The sequence below is a fragment of the Lathyrus oleraceus genome, chromosome 2 (assembly GCF_024323335.1).
Source record: "Lathyrus oleraceus cultivar Zhongwan6 chromosome 2, CAAS_Psat_ZW6_1.0, whole genome shotgun sequence".
NCBI classification, from domain to species: Eukaryota; Viridiplantae; Streptophyta; class Magnoliopsida; order Fabales; family Fabaceae; genus Lathyrus; species Lathyrus oleraceus.
In genome coordinates, this window is record NC_066580.1 from 341,208,736 (window position 1) to 341,229,984 (window position 21,249).

General features: G+C 37.7%; 1 long non-coding RNA gene across 1 annotated transcript; it reads right to left on the reverse strand.

Moving 5' to 3' along the window:
- Positions 1 to 707: 707 nt before the first annotated feature.
- On the reverse strand, positions 708 to 1,252 carry LOC127121388 (uncharacterized). The gene is made up of 3 exons (XR_007803437.1): positions 1,120 to 1,252; positions 943 to 1,017; positions 708 to 855 (listed from the first exon to the last, which is right to left on the reverse strand). It is a non-coding gene; the product is annotated as an uncharacterized LOC127121388 (long non-coding RNA).
- Between the last annotated feature and the right edge of the window lie 19,997 nt (positions 1,253 to 21,249).

Consider the following 21,249-nt stretch of genomic DNA (forward strand, 5'->3'; position numbering starts at 1 on the left):
CTTTTTCGATCTAAATTTTAGTATTGCCCTAACAAAATAAAAACGTATATTGAGATCAATCTGACAGACATAATTAAATATACAAATACACACGAATATTTAGGGGAATTTCACTTACGCATCAACCGTCTTCTTCATACTCGGATATTTACTCCAATCACCCGATAACGAATCGAGATAATATACCATTAGTCTCGAAAGATCCATAGCAACCAACACCCAGTGACCACTGTAAAATAAAACAAAAATTTAGATGCATGAAAATTTTCTACGTAAAAGATATACATAGATTAGAATGAAATTATTAGAAAGAAAATCTAACCCGTTGCCAGAATTAAACGGTAAAAAATACAAACTGGGTGTAGTATTATCGTCGGCCGCCATGAATCTATCGACTAGTTCATTCTTTACGGATGTTGGATTTTTCGTTATAAATGTTGTGTTGATACGGGAAGCAGCAATAAAATTGAATCGGTTACACAATTCAGTTCCCCGCATCAATGTTACATACATATACCTTAAATAGAAACATAATAAACATTAGACTACTCATTGAAATGTGTAAATAAATTGTTCAACTAAGTAAATAATAGATTGATCGGAGTACCATATGTATGTATGAATGACAGCGATGCCCAATTCTTCGTGTTCAAAAAGTTGTTGCATGTCCTCCTTTGCAATTATTTTGGAATGAGCAATTCCGAAAACACCTTCATCAAAATCTACACTACGGATGGCGCCGTGCATAATATCGGACTCTTCCACCATTTTCTCAAGACGCATCATAATTTGAGATTTTGTCCCGGACGTCGTTGGAATATCCTTACCAGCTTTTTTCAACTTTCGACCGGGAACCTAAAAATTCATATAAATTAAATCATGACTTTTTGTGATGCAACAGAATCGTTGCGTATATAATTCAATGGGTATATATATTTGTACCTCTTTTTGAGATGCAACCGACTCGATGCGTCTTGAAATCCCTTTACCAGCTTTATGTGTGGGTCTTGTAGGAGTCTAACATTACCATGTAATAAGTATTGATTAAATATCATAATTGTAGCTGAATTGAAATGTGAATATATACTAAATATTCATAATCATTTAGAACATATATACCTCGGCATCTGGGAAAATTAGATCTGACGGTCATCCAACAAAGGATCCGACTGCATCTCGCATCAACGTTGTCTCTGAAACAACGTCAGGTAATGGTAGAAGCGCGTCGGTATCTAATACAAGGTCAACCAAAACTTTCATATATCCCACCGGGAGGGGATTATGGTGAAGTAATTCACCCGAAGTGTTGTGCACTTTTCCCTTGCCAACTATGCGATAAGTTGGTGCCGATAGATACAGTTGACAAGGTGTAATGCCCTAAACCAATAATAAATGTTATTGTTAACGTGTATATGTGTCAAGTAAAAAAGTGCTATTTTAATTTCATAATAACATATATAATTACCTCGGGAAATTTCGGTTGACAATTGAGACTAGCTCGGTCACTAGTATCTTTTGCCTCGGAACCGCACCTTTCCTCTCTATACCTTGCATTCTCCTTTTGCAGTTCGAGTACTTGTGCCCTTAACTCCGCCAAGGTCTCCATCACCTCTTTGTTGGTAGGATTTTTTGTTTTTGGTTTTTTATAAAATGACGACGGAGTCACACCAAAACCCTTACCCCTCACACGACCGGAATACTCAGGAACATTTAGTACTCGACTAAGTACGCTCCTGCAATCCTGGACCTCGGTTGAAGGTAAGGTTTGGGATAAAGTCTCCTGAAATATTATTAGAGGAGATTAAAAATGAATTATATGTCTAACAAAATTTTCGATATAATTAAAGAAATAATGTTACATATACTTACACATTCGTCATAAACATTTTGAACCGCTTCAACGACAGCCCCATCCTTCCCAACCCGAGCAGCCTTCCACAATACGTGCTTCGGAAGAGATGTTGCGTCACTTTTCTCCTCGGCTAGCTACACATTGAATCAGATTATAAGATCATCAATTATAACATATTGTGACAATGTATAAGCTCATAGAATTTGAATATACTCACAATTCTTTGTTGTAACCGTGCATATCCCGTACGCCCTTTTTTGTACGGATACGCGGGTTTTGATGCCCTTTTCCGATTTTTGTCGCTTACTTCCTGGATAAAAAAGTTTAAGGCATATTAGAACTAAGTAACTTAACAATTGTATAATACCATAATTAATAGACATTACATGGAATTTTTCGTTTCTTCGTTTGGCGACAAAGTTATCCCATTCTTCGGCTGAAATAATCTCCGCATATTTCATTGGCCGTTCTGCTTCAACAATTTTTCCTTCCTCATCCTTGAGAAATTTGTTAGACAAAAAGGATCGAAATCCTCGGAGTCTTTTTCCGGCCAATTGAATACAATATTTATGCCGGCTTTCATCGATGTGAAAGGATCTCTAAAAAACATACACATGGAGTGTGTTTTTATAAGTAATATTATAACAATATATGGTCAACAAATAGTCAACAAAAAAAACATATAACAATATATGGTAAGTACCTGTATCTCGGACCATATTTTTTCTTTGCCAACCTTCAATTCCGGACTTCTCCAATTATCACATGTAATCGGAATATGTTGTCGAACAAGGGAACCAATGTAACTTGCCAACATTGAACCGTTAGGCTCAATTAGTTGGTCTTCAGCACTCCAATGTACTTCGAATTTTTCACCCTTGTCTCTTGCACGAATGATTGACTTCATAACAGTCAATCCTCGTTTGATTTCTTTTTCAACATTGTTACGTGATCCACTCGCATCATGGGTATCGTCTTGGTTAGCCATTTTATCTGTAATATAGAAATGATTCAATAAGACCCAAGTAAGACAATGACCATATTCGTGAAGCTACACAAAAAACACATTCATATACCTTCCATTTCTCTCATGTTACAACAATCTAAACTCTCTCTTGTTTTCATCATTATTGAATACAAACTCACACACACCTACTGCATACAAAAGACTAATGCAAACTTATGGTGTTTGGAACATGAACAAACTTGCATCCATAATCATCAAACTTCCAAGCACAAGCTCAAACACACTCCAAATGACATCAGTTTTCAATCAGAAATAAAAAACCTTACAACAAGGTGCTCATGAACACCATATAGTGCTCGTTTGCCCTAAACAACATTAATCAACATAATGCACAAAATGTAAAACTCAGTTTAGAAAATGCCCTAATCAAACACCTGAAGAAAGTGAACGGTAACGATGGAGAAGAGAAATACCTTCAAGGTGACGGTAACGATGGAGAAGAAAGTGAACAGCGACGGTGGACGCAGATAACTCAGTGAACGTGAACGCAGCAGCAGAAAAAGGCGACGGCGACGACGACGGTGAGGGAGGGAGAAAGAACGGAGGACGAGAGTAATCGCAGTAAAGAGTAATCGCAGTAGAGAGAAAACCCAGTTACGTAAACGAAATAGCATATAGAGAGGGAAAATAAAGAGACATGCAGTATATGTTATAATTTTAATGTTTACTAAAGGGGGACCTTAGAGGGCGCTTTTGTAAAAAATGTGCCCTCTAAAGGGGGCCTAAGAGGGCGCTTCTGAAAGCGCTCTCTAAGGCTTTCCAAAAGCGCCTTATAAACTGGAAATGTACATGGACTTAGAGAGCGCTTTTTTAAAAGCGCCCTCTAAGGGTACCCTTAGAGGGCGCTTTCATAAACGCGCCCTCTATTGGTGTCCCTCCATTTCCTCATTATTTTTTCGCTTCACTTTAGAGGGCGCTTTGTTACAAAAGCGCCCTCTAAAGTGCGCTGTCTATTCCAATTGTTCGCTCCTTATTTTTTCTCTTCACTTTAGAGTGCGCTTTTGTAATAAAGCGCCCTCTAAGGTGCGCTGTCTATTCCAGTTTTTGGCGTAGTGATACAAAAAGGGCTCCCTAGGAGTACCTAGGACACTTTGGGTGCTAACACCTTCCCTCTATGTAACCAACTCCTTACCTGTAATCTTTGACTTTTTATTAGTTTTGATTTGAAAACTTCTTACTTTTGGGTTTTGTTCGTACTTTTTCCCTTTTCCATTGGAAACAATAAAAGCGCGGCGGGGACTCTTGTTATTTGATCTCTACCTTATCCATAACTTGATGATCATGAATTTACCACTACACACGCGTGTGGCGCTTTGACTCAGGTCTTTGGTGGATAACGCGCACGTGGCCATCAGATCCGCCACGTCAATTAATGAGGGAGATCTGATGGCCATTGATTTTTTTTTGTATTTTCTGATTTTTCATCTAATTGCTTTATTTTGATTAATTCAAAATAATTTCATTTTTAATCCAAAAAATATGGGACTTTCACCAAAAATATTTAAATATTTCTCTCTTTCATTTTCTGAATTAAAATTATCTTTTGCATTAGTTTTGATATTTTCATGAATTAAATGTTTTTATGCATATTTTTAATTGTTTAAAAATACTTTTGACTTTTCAAAAATCATGAATTTTTTTCCTAAGGTCGTTTGACCTTGTTTGACTTAGGATAAATCTCTTGGCTATTAGTTTGGTCTTTTGAAGAGATTTTAGGTTTTGACCAAATTAAATTGAACTTTAATGCATCTCTTGGCCATTTATTTTGTGTAAAAATTATGTTGAGCCATTTTTATGGTCTTGTGATGTTTGACTATTTGTTTGGGCTTTGGTCAAGGTTGATTTGACTTTTGCTGGATTAAAATCATTGGATTTAGGGGATTGATGAAATGTACATTTCATCTCCCAAAATGAATGAATGATTTTAATTTGACAAAACTCCTCCCATGACCAATTTGTGTTTCTCTCATTTCCTCTCCCCTTTATCTTCATCCCTATTCTTTCCCATTCCTTTCATTGACCAATGAAATCTCAAGTATCCTAAGGCTAATTAGTTCATCAATGACTTTGTGTCAGATGAAACAATACAAGTACGGATGAGATATGTCCATCCCTTTTGATCTTTTTATTTTAGTGTGTAGTAAGTTTTAGGAGTTTGGTTCATTATACCAAATCTCTAACATGCATTAACACCTAAATTTTTATTGCCCGACCTCAGATAGTTGTGACCTCTACATAAGTCCAATTCCGATTGCTTAACATAGAGCTAAATTTGACCCTAAAGGCATATCATTCTAGTAAGTGAGATTGTAAGTCTCCCATATTTCATGGTCTTGTGTGGAAACTTGGCCTTTTTTCCTTCCTATGGAAGATATCTTGGTTCAAGGATCTATGCTTTATTTACTTTCAAGTCATTTACTTTATGCAAATTTAATTTTTGGTCATTTATCATTCACTGCCATTTACATTTCATTTAACTTGTTTATGTTTATGTCATTTTTACTTTGCTCATTTGAGCCATATCTTATGATTATATTTTGTTTGTGCCCTTTTGATTTTGTTTGTGGTCTTAGGACCTTAGAATACTTAATAAATAGCAAAAACCCTAAAAAAATGTTTGGTGGACTATTGATCTTGATCTGAACTTTTGGACTTAGGATTAGACATCATTCCCTGTGCAAAAAGGACTTGGCCAATGCTAACATTCTGAGACCAAGTTATTGTAAACTGAGCCTTCAACTGATGCAAGTCTTGGAATTCATTTGAACTCATCTGCTACATTGTCTTGGTGAAAACTGTTATTTTGATCTTGGGTCTAATGCTTTGTTCAGAGTTGATCAAGGAGCATTTCATCTGATACATGAGAAGACAAAAAAGACTGCTAGCTATGGATTTGATTGCTTGAATGTGGCTATCTTTATTTGATGCCTTGATCTTCATGATGTTTGATAATTGCTAATTTCCTGATTGATTATTGCTTGATTCAAAGTCCAAAGGGAAAGTGGGTTTTCTATATGACATTCTTGTCTGTTGTATTGAATCCCATTGGTCAGATCCTTTCAACTCTTAACTTTTAATTTTATGCTTAGGATAGCCTCTTCATCTCCTCCCACTTCTTAAATTTCAAAATCTCTCCCCCTTTCTTAAAACCGTATTTGCTTGTGATTTCAAACTTAGACCTTATTTCAAATAGAAACTTTGGCCTTATGCCAATGAATTTTCAAACTCCTTTTCTTAAATCAAACTTGTGAATAAATCTAATCATATTGATTGGAAATTTCAAAAAGACAAAAAGAACTAACAACTTCATTCAAACTTTTGGGCCTTTTGTGCCTTTCTTGTTAACCTTTTATTAAAAACAACTCACTCACTTTGAAATTGTTACCACGAACTATGAGGTTTTGATCCCTCATTTTTATGTTGGTACGTAGGCACAAGTCCGAAGGTCTTGTCAAACACAAAAATATAATCAATGAATTCTTTTCTCATCCCCACACTCTATTTTTCTCAAACATCATTTATACCAAACACATATGCACATATAAAAAAGGGCTCCCTAGGAGTACCTATGACACTTTCGGTGCTAACACCTTCCCTCTGTGTAACCAACCCTATTTCCTGTGGAATTTTATTAGTTTTGATTTGAAAACTTCTTATCTTTGGGTTTTGTTCGTACTTTTCCCTTTTTCTTTGGAAACAATAAAAGCGTGGTGGCGACTCTGGTTTTATTGATGTTAAACTTATCCATAGTTTGATGGTCATGAATTTATCGCTACAAAAATTAAGTGGTGACTCTGCTGGGGAATAGTCCTCAGTGGGTTTAGTCTACTTTTATATGTGTATATATTTGTATATTCGATGTTTCTATATTTTGTTTGTATGATATAATCTGTCTGATGTGCTTGGTGATCTCTGAGTGATGAGATAAGTTCTATCCCAAACTTGAGTTTAATTAAGATAGGAGGATGGTATAGTCATGTTCGACTTGTGTAAAATAGTCCTTAACAAGTTGGCCTAAGACCCATCTACTCAGTGGAGACCTTTTTGGAGCTATTGATGTCACACAAGTCATTTGTGGTTAGGCATCACTTTCTCTGATTTGGGGTTCAAGAAGATGAGGACCTTAGAACATTTAACCCAACTCGGACTATTTAGGATGTAGTACGGAGACTGTTCAGGTGTAGACCTAATAACAGTTGTTACGCGATACTACATTCAGACGAGTTTCTCTTGAGAATATTATGGGTTGATGAGTTAGTCATCCTAACCTCTAATATCTGATAGATAGAATCAAGGCTCTGGGAACTTTTTAGAACATGATCTGCAGGTTTTTATCCTTAGTACACTCCTTTGGGATGGTTCTTAACCTGGCTCCGTGCTCGTGACTCACAACAAACCCTTTGATTCCCGGTTGATCCGATCAAGTCTCGTCAATATTAATGGAACTTGGGTGTTGATAAGATGAAAACCATAATCCACCAAAATGGATGATTGATCTTGACGATGACTTAATCCATCCCTTGATCTTTGTTTGTGTTTGCCTTATGTGTGATCCCTTGTTTGTGATTGTTACATTCATGCATACATGCGCATCATAACATTCATCACAGAAAAATAAATTTCAAGGAACTAAGGTCTCATTTGCAAATATTTTCAGACCATGGATTATGGATGAAGGAAGACTAAGAAGTACAGTTTCAGATGTCCTGATTTGAAAAAGCTAAGGAAGTTGTCATCCTTTGTACTAGATCCCTTAGACTTCAAGCAACACCATGGGAAGATTTTATATGTGTTATCTGCTGATGTAGTTGAAAGACTTATGAGTGTTTTAGTTTAGTTCTATGACCCTCTTTATCGATGCTTCACTTTTCCTGATTACCAACTTATGCCTACGTTACAGGAGTATGCCCATCTCTTGGGAATACCCGTTTTTGACAAAGTACCCTTTAGTGGATTGGAGGAGATTCCCAGATCTCATATCATAACTGAAGCTCTTCACCTGAAGAAGTCTGAGATTGAGACTCATTCGGTGAAGAAAGGAGGAATTGTGGGGTTGACTTCTGAGTTCCTAATGGGAAAAGCTATTATCTTTGCTCAAGCCGGTAGTGTGGACGCTTTTGAAGCCATATTTGTATTATTCATCTACGATCTAGATTTATTCCCTAACATTGATGGTTTTGTCGATGTTAACACCATCAAAATTTTCTTGATTGGGAATCCTGCTCCTACTCTGTTGGGTGACATGTATTTCTCTTTGCATTTGAGAAATTATAAAGGTGGTTGTAGCACCTCAAATTTGCACCTATCATTATGCATACATTTTCATAATAGGTCATAGCATATCATGATCCATTGCATAGCATTTGCATTGCCCTCAGTTGCCTCAAGTGCAAGCAATCAAGAATTAGGTCAAACTAATCTCCTGATCAGTCAACCAAGCAAGCAAAGGAATTTCTCATTGAATCAAGGCCTTGGGGTTTGCCCAACAAGTTCACATGACTTGGGGATCCATTTGAAGTATTTTGGTCAAGGATTGAAGGCTCAGAGGTCATCAGTTCATGCACAGACAGTCAAAGAAAGTCAACTGTCAGTCAAAGCAGTGGATGGTGGTCATTCTTGTGGAATTTGGGCACCATGGTCAATAATCAAGAGTTCATACAACTTGGGACATCATTTGAAGTCAAGTCCTCAAGGAATTAGGGTTTGGAAGTCATCAGTCAATGCATAATCAGTCAGAAACCCTAAAAGTCAACTGTTGGTCAACTGTCCATTTAATCAGTGATTGGATGATTGGAATTGGTTTGTGAGAGTTCATTCATGTCCAAATAGTCATCATACATCATGCCAAACACCATCATGGAAGAATTTGAAGCCAGATCATGAATTTCCCAAAATGGAAACTGGGCCTGTAACTGAAACCTGCCATAAATGGAAAGTCTTGATCCTCAAACTTACATTGTGATACAAGCCTCAAATGAATTTTTGCCCAACATGAAAGTTGAAGATCTTGTTCTCCCATTTCCAAAAAGTCCTAGAACTCTCAATTCCCATGTGTGGTTGGCAAGTTATGATCGAATCGATTTCAGAAAATCTTGAACTTCAAAGGGCCATATCTCTCAAACCGTTTGGCCAATTTTGGTGGGGTTTTTTCCTACAAGTCACATTTGATCCCCTCTTTCCAAAAATATAAATTTCATGAGCCAAAACTTCACCAATCAAAATGGCATATTTTGACCTTTTTCATTTAAATGTAAGTTTGACCAAGAGTTGACTTTTTGACTCAAACATTTTTTCAGCATTTGGCCAATTGGAACAGCTCATAAATATCATTTTGAGTGTGTTTGCAAAGTCAAAATATGCAGCACATGTGAATATTGCTTGGTTGCTTGAATTGTAAGAAAAGTACCATTTAACCATGCTTGCACCATACTTGTTTATGCATCCACCATACCATGATTTGTACTCTCAAAACAGAAGATTAGAAGGCCATTTTACTGTCAATTATGAATACATTCTGCAGCCAAAACCAATGGTACATATGACCATGCTTGCTTGCTTAAAATTGGGAAGGAAAGGACCAAAACTAGCCATGCTTGGAGCTGCACATAGCAGCCCTGCCACTTTTGCTGTCATGCTACAAACCAATGGCAGCCTCACACCAGCTGATACAGAAAATACTCTCTCTCATTTTGGACATGCTGAGCCAGCAATACAAGACAGCAGGATGTGGTATTTTTTTGTTCTTCTGTCATGTTAAAAAATCAACAGCAGCCTGGTTCACTAAACTCCAGCATGACTGCCTTGCCAACCTACACAACCAAACAACACACTACAGAACTTCACTCATTTTTCATTAAGACATCATCTTGGCATTTTTACACAAAAGCTGTCAAAAAGAGCAGGCAGTACAAGACAGCATGGGTTATGATGATTTTCCTGTCATGAGAAAACACATAGCAGCAGCACAGCAGACAGAGATAATAGACCTCACTCATTCAAACCTTGCCCTCACCTTGCATTTTTCCTGACCAAGACAAGCAGCATACCAAAAAAAAAAACAACCTTGACTCACTCCCTCATTTTCAACCTTGCCTTGCATCTCACAAAACCTGTCAATTCCTAAACCAACAAACTAGGATTGGCTGCAACAGGACCAACAAGAAAACTCATTCATTGAGACTCACTCTGCCATTCTGCATCTTCAAAACCTTGTCCACCACAACCAACTCAGACTTGGCCTTGCCTTCACAATCCTGTCACCATACCCTGCAGCAGAAGAAAAGCATGGCATTTTTGATCTTTGTGAAAAAGGAGCAAACCAACCAATCTTTCATTCATCTTGTTGGACCTCACTTGCATTTACCATAACAAACACTCTTCATTCATCATTCATCCAAAGGAGCTGCAATGACTTTGCTGGCTTGGCATTTTTCAACTGGCTATCAAACATCAAAACCTGGCCTGGCCCTGCATTGACATAGCATCAATTCCACTATCCTCCTATCAGAGAACCAACCGAACAAGAAAACTTCTGATGCATTACCAAAACCCTTGGCATTTTTTCTCTTCAAAAAGTCTGTCACAAAAACCCTGCTACAGAAAACCACACTCACTCCAACTCACCTGCTACTTTGCATTTTCTGACCAAGTTTCCAAACAACTCAAACCTTGCCAAACCAAAGGCAATTTGGAACAGCAAATGAGAAGCTCCCTCTTTCTGTGATGAGAAACTAACAGGCCAAACACTTGCCTTCTCATCCTTTTCAAACCTCACCCTTTGTTTTGCATCTCAAATGCCCTGTCCAAACGCAAGAACATCAAACAACACCTAGACCAAACACTTTCACTCAAAAAACCATCTCACTTGCATTTTCCAACCAAAGCCTTGCCAATACATCCATCTGCATACAGCATTTTCAAGCCTCACCCTTGCCATTTGCTTTGCATTTCACAAACCTCCTTGCTGCTTTGGCATACCATTTTCTGTCAATAAATATAACAAACCACATTGCATTTACACTCCACTCAAACCTCACCCTTACTATGCATTTTCATTTTGCTGTCAAGCACCAAAACCACACCTTGACCTTGTCTTGTTGGTTCATCATCAAAGAGGTTGAACATTGAATTTCACTCCAAGCATTCACAAGGCACAAGAACTTCACCAGTCATCATCAAGAAGGCCATTGGACAACTGTTTCACTTCAATTCCATCAAAAAAGCATCAAGAACACAAGCTGCCCTTCAAAAAAGGTATGGATTCGACCCTCCTATTTTCTCAAATTGACATATGCTTTAGAAAGTTCTTTCAGTGCTGAGCATCATGATGCTTTCCTTTTTAAAAATAGTTGTGTATTCATGATGATACGATGAGATGAAGTTTGGTGCTTGAAAATGTTTCCCTTGATTTCTTGCTTTGTAGTTCAAATTAATAAAAATAGGGTTTGGATTGTTGTTGTATGATGTTTGATGAACACCATGGTATAACCAATTTCGATTTCTGGGCAAAATTGAGAAATCACGATTTGGGATGGTAGTGAACAGTGAAACCCTAAGCCAATTTTCCAGATTTTCTTCTGTTTCGTGCGTGCATAGCCAACCACCAATAGGAACATTTCGTTCCTTGGCCCAAAACGGCGTCGTTCCGTTTAATGAGTTTCATATTTACAGCTTTGCCATTTTCTCCATATAAATTCAATTAATTTCTTCAATTATTTCATCAATCTTCCAAAAATCATAAAAGCTTCAATTTTAATCCAAATTCAATGGGATTTTTTGTGTTGTGTTCATCATAATCTTTACTTTTTTATCATTATTTTTCCAGAATTTTCGGATGAATGGTTTTTAAATGGCCTTAGGGTTTGTGACATGTGACCAAATTTTGTATACCTTGCCAAATCAATTGTGAAATGATGAGAATGTATCCAATGGCTCTCAAATTTTTTGTGCTTAAACTAGACATGTTCACCTTCATTTTGGTATAAAGTTTGTGGATTTCCCATTTGTGGTTTGCTGGTTATGAGTTTTTGAAGTCATGTGTTACATTTGGTGCCATACCATGATCATGCATTTTCCCTAATTTTGTTCACATGCTTCCTTACATCTAAATGACCCCAAATTTTGCATGAACTTACTCTTGTATGTCTAGTTGACTTGTGAATTTTCTTAGATTTAATTGAACTATTTTCCATTTGTTTGAGATTTTTCCTCCCTGCCTAGTCAAATGTTGACTTTGTGTGACACATGTTCCCATTTCATTTGTGAAATTCTCATACTTTATTGGATGGACATGAAATTTTGCATGAGATAACTAGACATCCTCATCTTTGCCATGGCTTTAGTCCCATTCATTTATCATACACCATTCTTGACTTACGATTTTTTGAAGTTGACCCATGCTTGTTGACTTCCTTTGTGCATGCTTGAATTTGGTTTGACTTCATGATTTTCATTGACTGCCTTCCTCTCATCCAAATGGGATGAAATTTGACATGCTTACCATGCTATGTGTTAGGTTTGATCATGATTTATTTGGTGATTTTTGGAAAATGTTTAGATTGCTTTTTATGCAAGTCTTGCTGTTGACTTCTATGAGCTTCTGAATGCCATGCTTTGACCTAAATGGTTCATGAAATGATGATAGTGATTGATATGAGTGTGAACCCAATTGGTTTTGTTTCCTAATTGTTTGAACATGATTTTGGATACTTACCCCTTGCTGTTTGGACTTTCTCATTCATTTTTGACCCTAGGCTTGTCCTAGTGGTCCTGATACTCACCTTTGAGCTTGTGATTTCAGGTTGACCAACAAATGGCCATTGTGACCAATTATTTTTGATTGAGCTTGCTCAAATATCATTGTCTAACCTTGTTTGTTTTGTAGGTGGCTTGGCTCACATGCCATAAGCCTTGTGCCTTGCACATCCATGTGCCTCCAATTGACTGTTGGTTTCTGTTTCTGTTTGTTTTGTTTGAAGTTGCATACTAACATCTGCTTGACTGTTTCAGGTGCTTTAGTTGCTTAGTTCTTTGTGAACTTTTTGCTTTGCTTTGCTTGTATAAGCAATTTGCATTGAGGTATGTCTCTTTTACTCCATGTAGTCTGGAAGACCTGGCCTGTTACTTGGCCAGGCAACTGTCTGAAGTCCTCCTTAAGAGGCAATGTTTGTGATTGTTTACCTTTGTCCTTGCATAGAGTCAAAGTCCTCCTAAGTGAAGAGGCAATTGGTGGAAGGTAGGGATATGCAATCTATCCCCCACTATTCAGTGTGTCATCTGCTTTGCTCACACCACTGTGTTGATGCATTGCAGATACAAACCCAAGATCTTGTGCAATTGCACAGTTGAGTCAGTTCCTAATGTGTAGAAGGGTTCCCACTTTCTGAACCCACACATTCTTGTCTTGAGCTCTCCCAGGCCAGGGATAAGAGCTGTGAAGTCTTATCTTCACTCACCTTTCATCTGCTTCACCTTAGTCTCTCAATGGCAAGGTTAAGAGCACATTCACCCAGTTCCAGAGGTTTGTTTGTTGAGGTTGATATGACCCCTTGACTAAAACCTAACCCTTGTTTGAGCCACTTGTTTGTGTATAGCGTGTGCTATCTGTACTTGTAGGATGGTTTGACTTGCTTCCTGTGCAAGATAGGATAGTTTGACTTGCTTCCTGTGCAAGATAGGATAGTTTGACTTGCTTCCTGTGCAAGTTAGGATAGTTTGACTTGCTTCCTGTGCAAGTTAGGATAGTTTGACTTGCTTCCTGTGCAAGTTAGGATGGTTTGACTTGCTTCCTGTGCAAGTTAGGTTAGGTGTGGCTTGCTTCCCGTGCAAGTCATACTTAGGATAGGCTTGCTTCCTTGTGCCAGTTAGCTAGAAACCTTAACTTAGGGACGACTTTGCATGACAACATCTAGGCTCGAGTCGTAGTCTCCCTAGTGTTGTGTCTCCCTCTGTTATCTGGTTAGGCTAGTCCTTTTTCCCTGCGTAGGGGAACTACGTCGCCCTGATCCTCATACCAGATGAGGTACGTAGGCAGGAGATGAGCTGATCTCTCCGGGCGCCCTTTTCTTTTGTGTGTGTTGTTTGACCTTTGCTAGGCTCGAGTCCCCGTACTCCTTAGCATTTGCTGTCTGTTTGTGTGCGTTTGACAGTTATAGGCTGAGTCCCCGACTCCCTATCTATCTGTTGTGTTGTTTAGGTTCGGATGTCAATGTAAGTCCAGTGATTGGTATTTGGGCTCCACGTTTGCCTCTTTGCGTGTGTTTAGGTTCGGATGCTGACATAAGTCCAGCGATTGGCAGTCGGGCTCCACGTTTGCCTTTGTCCTGTTTTGTTTGTGTGCGTGTCAGCCGAGCTACGAATGCTCTGATTCTTCTCTCGTCCGAGAAGATACGTATGCATAGGATGCGATATCCTAGCGAGCATGTGTCGTTTCCCCAGTCCGAACTACTTCGACTCTGATGTCTAGGCCTGATAGACTAAGTAGGCCCAGGATGCGATATCCTGCCGAGTCAGTTTCAGTCAGTTTCTTGTGTCTCTTTCAGCCAGTGTGTGTGAATATTTGAGCAGTGTTTAGCAACCAATTTTCCTTCCTTTTGTGCGTGGATCCCGTAGGGTACTACGGATGCGTAGGGGTGCTAATACCTTCCCTTCGCATAACCGACTCCCGAACCCATACTCTTTGGTCGCGAGACCATGTTCTTTCCTAGGTTTACTCTGAGCGTTTCCTTTCCCTCTTTTTTGGGATAAATAACGCACGGTGGCGGCTCTGTTGTTCTTGTTTTCCCGCCGGTTTTTCGCGCGATGCGACAGTGGTGAGACTATTTTGTGTCGTGTTCCTCTTCTGTACAAGTTGTTTATTTCACACTTGCCTCCGACGCTTGCTTTCTTGGAGAACAAGCAATGTCTGCGGTGGTCTCAGAGACTTATGTCTCTCACTAATGATGATATTGTTTGGTATGACTCTATATTGGGTAGCTTGGATATTATTGACAGTTATGGTGAATTCTCTAATGTGCCTCTCATTGATACACAAGGAGGAATCAACTACGGCTGTGCTTTGGCTCGTCGTCAACTGGGTCCCCCTTGAGAGATAAACCTAATAACACTCAGTTAAAAGGTCTTTTCTATCAAGAGGGTAAATATCCCTAACATTTGAAGCATAAAATGATACATGCTTGGCATAATGTGCATAGGAAAGGAAGATCCGAGCTTGGTCCGTGCAACTGTGTAGCTTTGGAAGCTTACACTATTTGGGTGAAGAAGAGACCTTTAGAATTGAAGATGTCATACGCTTGTGAAAGACCTATATCTTTGGTTGTGGCTGAGCCATTAACTCTCCCTAACCAAGATATAGAGGAGATGGGAGACGTACTCATCAAGATGAAGTAAGAGAGAGATATGGGAAGAGCGGTTCCATGCTTTAAGCCGAAAGCATGAGAAGTTGCAATTTGAGTCGAAAGACAAGGATTCGCTTATTGAACTTCTTGAAGATAGAGCAGTGAAGAGACAGAGAGAGCTAGAGGGCCTATCCTCATCTAACATGCCTCAGCCTTCCGGTGCTTGGAAGAAGATTCTTGATCAGCTTGTCCTTGAGAAAGCTCAGATGAAGACATCCTTTGAGTCTGAGATTCGATGCATCCGAAGGAAATACACGCCCACAACTAGATCATCTGATACAGTTGCTAAAGAGTCCTTAGGATGATAGTTTCCTTTTCTCTTGTATTTATATTTTGATTTCTGAAATTGTACTCATTGTAATCCTTCCAAATTTTATGAATAAAAGAAGATTTTATGGACAATTAAATTGTTACTATCATTATTATTTAATATTTGCAAATAGAACATCATATGTTCCTTGAAATTAAATAAACAAAAACATTGCATTTCATGCATCATTTGCATAACAAGTTTGCTTCCGCCGGATGTCTTTTTGGTTATTCTTCTGTGCTTCAGCCAAGCTGACTCTCTGATACAAGAATCGTGCTAATCAACCAAAGATAATGGAACACTTAGAGTAAGAGAATAAAGAGTTGAAGGATGAAATTGCATGGTTAACTGCTATGATGAAGTCTGTTCTTGCTGCGCAGGATCGATCTTCACCGACTCTTGCAAATCCTCCCCAAGGGAATGTCATTTCTGAGGTTGCTTCCTTAACCGTTCCTGTTGTTGCCAGCCAATCCGATCCTTCCATGCCTGCTGGATTCCCTTGGGGAATTCCATCCAACTTTATGCCCGAAGGGTATGCACCCACTTTTGTCTCTCTGCCGACATCTAGCCCGGTCATGTCAGTACCTCCTCCAGTTGTTCATACTCTTCCTCGTGTTTGAGGATACCATCTACCACTTTGAGCCATCTGAGGGCCCAGATGTATATGAGAAAATGCATGAAATGAAAGATCAGTTCCTCGAGCTGCGTAAAGAGTTGAAGACTCTGAGAGGGAAGGATTTTTTGGGGAAGAGTGCAATTGAGCTTTGCCTAGTACCCAATGTGAAAATCCCAATGAAGTTCAAGGTCCCTGACTTTGAAAAGTATAAGGGAAATACTTGTACGCTAATCCACCTTGTGGTGTACGCCAAAAAGATGTAAACTCAAAATGATAACGATTAGTTGCTAATTCACTACTTCCAAGACAGTTTGACTGGTGTCGCTTTGAGATGGTATATGAGGTTAGACAATGCAAGTGTCCGTACTTTCAATGACTTGGGTGAAGCCTTTGTTAAGCAGTACAAATACAACGTTGATATGGCGCCTGATAGAGACCAGTTGAGGTCTATGTCTCAGAAATATAAGGAGACATCCAAGGAGTATGCCTAGTGTAAGACCCCAAATTTTGACCCTAAGATCCCTCATGATATCTCATCATATGCATTGACATTGGGATCACAACTTGGCATCCTTCTTACCCCTAATTCATTGGGTTTGCATTGGAAGAGATCAACAAGCACATTTGATTGTATCATACTTCAATTTTCTTTATTTACTAACCAAAATACCAAAAATATGTCAATGTATAGCTTGTTGCTTTTATAGGAAGTGTGTATGCTCTATCAAGCTCATATCTAGGGTTTGAGACCCTCAATGAAAGGAGCACAATCAAGAATTGGTTTACATTGGCTCTAAGCATCATATATGGATCCCCATGATCTTCACATGTCATTTTGATCAAGAAATCATCAAGAGTTTGGAGTTGGTTTGCCTTGGAAACCCTAATTCATCTAGGTATCTTGTGTGACTTCTTCAACAAGTTTCTTCAACAATTGATCAAATATTTAAAGGGATACTTCACATTTCATCATATTATGCATATATAATCCTCCATGAGTCCCAAAAGTCAAGAGAATGTCAAGCTAGCAAGATGGTTCATGATGGTGGACTAGAGAAAGTCAACTAGTCAAAACCAGGGTTCCCTAGACCCTATCTCCTACACTTTTTATCACATGAAAATGATTCAAAGATACAAGTTACTCAAACTTACATTCCAAACAACTTTCATGTTTATGTCAAGAGCTATTTTTTCTTGTAAAGTCATTTTTTATGGTGAAAGATTATAGGTCATTTTGTCTGAACCCTAGTTTGGAGGTCAACTTCCCAAGACAATAACTTGCTCAATTTTTATGATATGAAAGCCATTCAAATTGCATGATAAAATTAAAGATGTATAATTCAACTATCATGTTTATAGGAAGTTCAAATTCAACTTGAAAATGCATGTGACAAGAGGAAACATTATAGGTCATTTTGGGCCAATACCATTGAACAAGTGATTTTCCTCAACTTCTAAAACGCATAACTCCTTCATGCCAAATCCAAATGAGGTCCAATTAGTGACCAAATTGAAGAGGTTTGAAAGAGATACATCTTTGATGAAGGAACGTTTCTCATTTGAAGTCGATAGAAAAAGTTATTCAAGGTGGAAGAAGCGAACATTTGACTTGGGACTTAGAAAATTTTCAAATATGTTTGATTTCCCAAATTTCCACCTCAAAATTCATCATGATCCAAGCTTAAAATTAAAAAGTGTTCAACATGAAAGTTATTCCCCTTGATCTCATATTTCCAAAAAGTCCAAGATCACCTCATTTCGCCAAAGTATGAGGGACTTGCGCATGGGTGTAAGTTAAAGGACCATTTGGATAATTTCAACTTCCATTTTTCATACACATTTCCATGGACTTCCAACATGGTTCCAGCATGATTAACATTCAATTTTGATTCAGATCACATCATCTCATGGGCCTAACACACGCCCATGTAACCATGCAAAGGGAATTTTGAAATTTTCCAAAATTCGAAGTGTGTGGAAATCAATCTCATGACCTATAAATAAGACCCCCATTGATCAGAATTAAGGACCTCATGCCCAAGCTTCGAACCTGCAACCCTAAATCCTCACCATTGAAGGATAAACTTGAGGATTTTCTTTGAAAATCGAGTTTCAATTCTCCATCTGTTTTGAGATTGAAACTCCAAGAGTCCATCCCTTTATTTGATCCATTTCACTTCCACCAAGCATCTAAAGCAAGGCTAAGCATAATTGAAAGCAAGATCGTGCCAATCTGAAGCTCCATTAAAGATGATTTTTCAGAATTTTCATCTCTTCGATTCTCCCTCAATTCTTCACCATTCTTGTTGATTTTTGATTGTCTGAAGTCATATCAATGTAGGAAAGAAGATTGAGTTGCTTTGAGGTCAAATCGAAGGAACTCAGTTCATGATCCTCAAAATTCAAATCCCTGTATCTTTTTATATACTTGGAATTGGACAAAATTGAGGTCAGATTCGTGCTCTTGAGCATTTTCCCTTCAAATTAATGTATTCACTTTTCATTTTCCATAAGGTTTTGGTTGGACCAGTCTGATGGCTCTCACCGGAGAAGGTGACCTGAGCTAGGGCTCCGGTGGTGCGCTAGATCAATCCAGGCCATCTAATCCATTTGAATTATTTTAATCTCATGCGTTGCTTTTGATTACCATGCGTGTACACGCATTGACTTAAGACCATGATGAAGCATGCATTTTGACCATCTGATTTGCCACCTCAATTAATGAGGGAGATCAGATGGCTCTCCTTTTTTTGAATTTCTGATTATTTCACTTAATCCCTCATTTTTAATTAATTCATATTAATTTCATTTTTAATCCAAAAAATATGGGACTTTCACAAAAAAAACATTCAAATATTTTCCTCTTTCATTTTCTGAATTAAAATTATTTTTTGGATTAATTTTGACATTTTTCATGATTTAATTGTTTTTGTGCATATTTTTAATTGTTTAAAAATACTTCTGGCTTTTCAAAAATAGTGAATTTTTTTGTCTAAGGTCCTTTGACCTTGTTTGACCTAGGATAAATCTCTTGGCTATTTATTTGGTCTTTTGAAGAGGTTTTAGGTTTTTGATCAAACATAATTTAGTTTAAATGCATTTTAATTTGATTTTTAATTGATTAATTGTGTAGAAATTGTGTTGAGCCATTTTTATTGACTTTTGAAGTTTGACTATGTGTTTGGGCGTCAAGGATGATTTGACTTTTGTTGGATTAAAATCATTAGATTTAGGGGATTGATGAAATGTACATTTAATCTCCCAAAATGAATGAATGATTTTAATTTGATAAAATTCCTCCCATGACCAATTCGTGTTTATCTCATCTCCCTTCCCTCTTCATCTTCAATCACATTCTATCCCATCCCTTTCATTGACCAATGAAGTCTCAATATCCTAAGGCTAATTGGTTCATCAATAACTTTGTGTTAGTTGAACTAATACAAGTACGAATGAGATTAGGTCCATCCTTTGATCATTTTCTTTTTGTGTGTGGTATGTTTTAGGAGTATGGTTCATTATACCACATGTATAACATGCGTTAACACCAAAATTCTATTGCCCGACCTCAATAGTTGTGACTTCTATATAAGTCCAATTACGATTGCTTAACATAACGCTAAAATTTGACCCAAAGGCATAACATTCTAGTATGTGAGATTGTAAGTCTCCCCCCTTTCATGGTATTGTGTGTAAACTTGACCTTTTTTCCTTCCTTTGGAAGATGTCTTGGTTCAAGGATTCATGCTTGTGAATAAAGGGTTAAGTGTTCTCCAAAGAATGACTTAATCAATTGAAAGACAAAACTTCACTAACATCTAATCAACTAACATTTTACTAACTTTTATTATTATTGCTTTTAATTTCAAGTCATTTACTTTATGCAATTTAAATTCAAGTCATTTACCATTTCAGTTGCCATTTTACATATCATTTAACTTGTTTATGTTTATGCCATTTTCACTTTGCTCACTTGAGCCATATATTATGATTGTATATATATTTTTTTGTGTATCTTGTTTGTGTTTGTGGTCTTAGGACCTTAAAATACCTAATAAACAACAAAAAACCCTAAAAATGTTTGTGTGGACTGCTGGATTTGATCTGAGCTTTGGACTTAGAATTAGGAAACATTCCCTATGCAAAAAGGACTTGGCCAATGCCAACATCTCTGAAACCAAGTTATTGCGATTTGAGCTTTCATCCAATGCCAATATTGGGATCCACTTGAGTTCATCTGCTACATGGTCTTGATGCAAACATTACTTTGAATCTGTGTCTAATGCCTTATTTTGAGCTAATCAAGGAGTGGTTCATCTGACACATGGGAGGATTAAGAAGAAGACTGTGAAGTTGCTTGCTTGGATGTGTCTATCTTTATTTGATGCCTCACTCTTCATTTTGCTACTTGCTTATTGATATTGCTTGATTTAAAGTCCAAAGGAAAAGTGGGTTTCTATATGACATTCTTGTCTATTGGATTGCATCCCATTGATCAGATCGTTTCAACTCTTAACTTTTAAACTTTTTCTTAGGATTAGTCTCTTCATCTCCTCCCATTTGTTAGATTTCAAATATCTCACCCTTTTTAAAATCTTCTTTGCTTGTGATTTCTAAACTTAGACTCTTTTGCAAGCTAGAAACTTTGACCTTATGCCATTGCATTTTTTCAAACTCTTTTCTTAAATCAAACTTGTAAATGAATCTAATCATATTGACTTAAAATTTCAAAAGACAAAAAGAACTAACACTCATTCAAACTCTTTTAGCCCCTTTGTGCCTCTTTTAAAATTAAATTTTTGTTAAAAGAAATTCACTCACTTTGAAATTTGATACCACGAACTACGAGGTTTTGATCCCTCATTTTTATGTTGGTACGTAGGCACAAGTCCGAAGGTCTTGTCAAACACAAAAGTATAATTAATGAATTCTTTTCTCATCCCCACACTCTATTTATTGCAATCATCATTTTATACCAAAAACACATACACACATAAAAAAGGGCTCCCTAGGAGTACCTAGGACACTTTGGGTGCTAACACCTTCCCT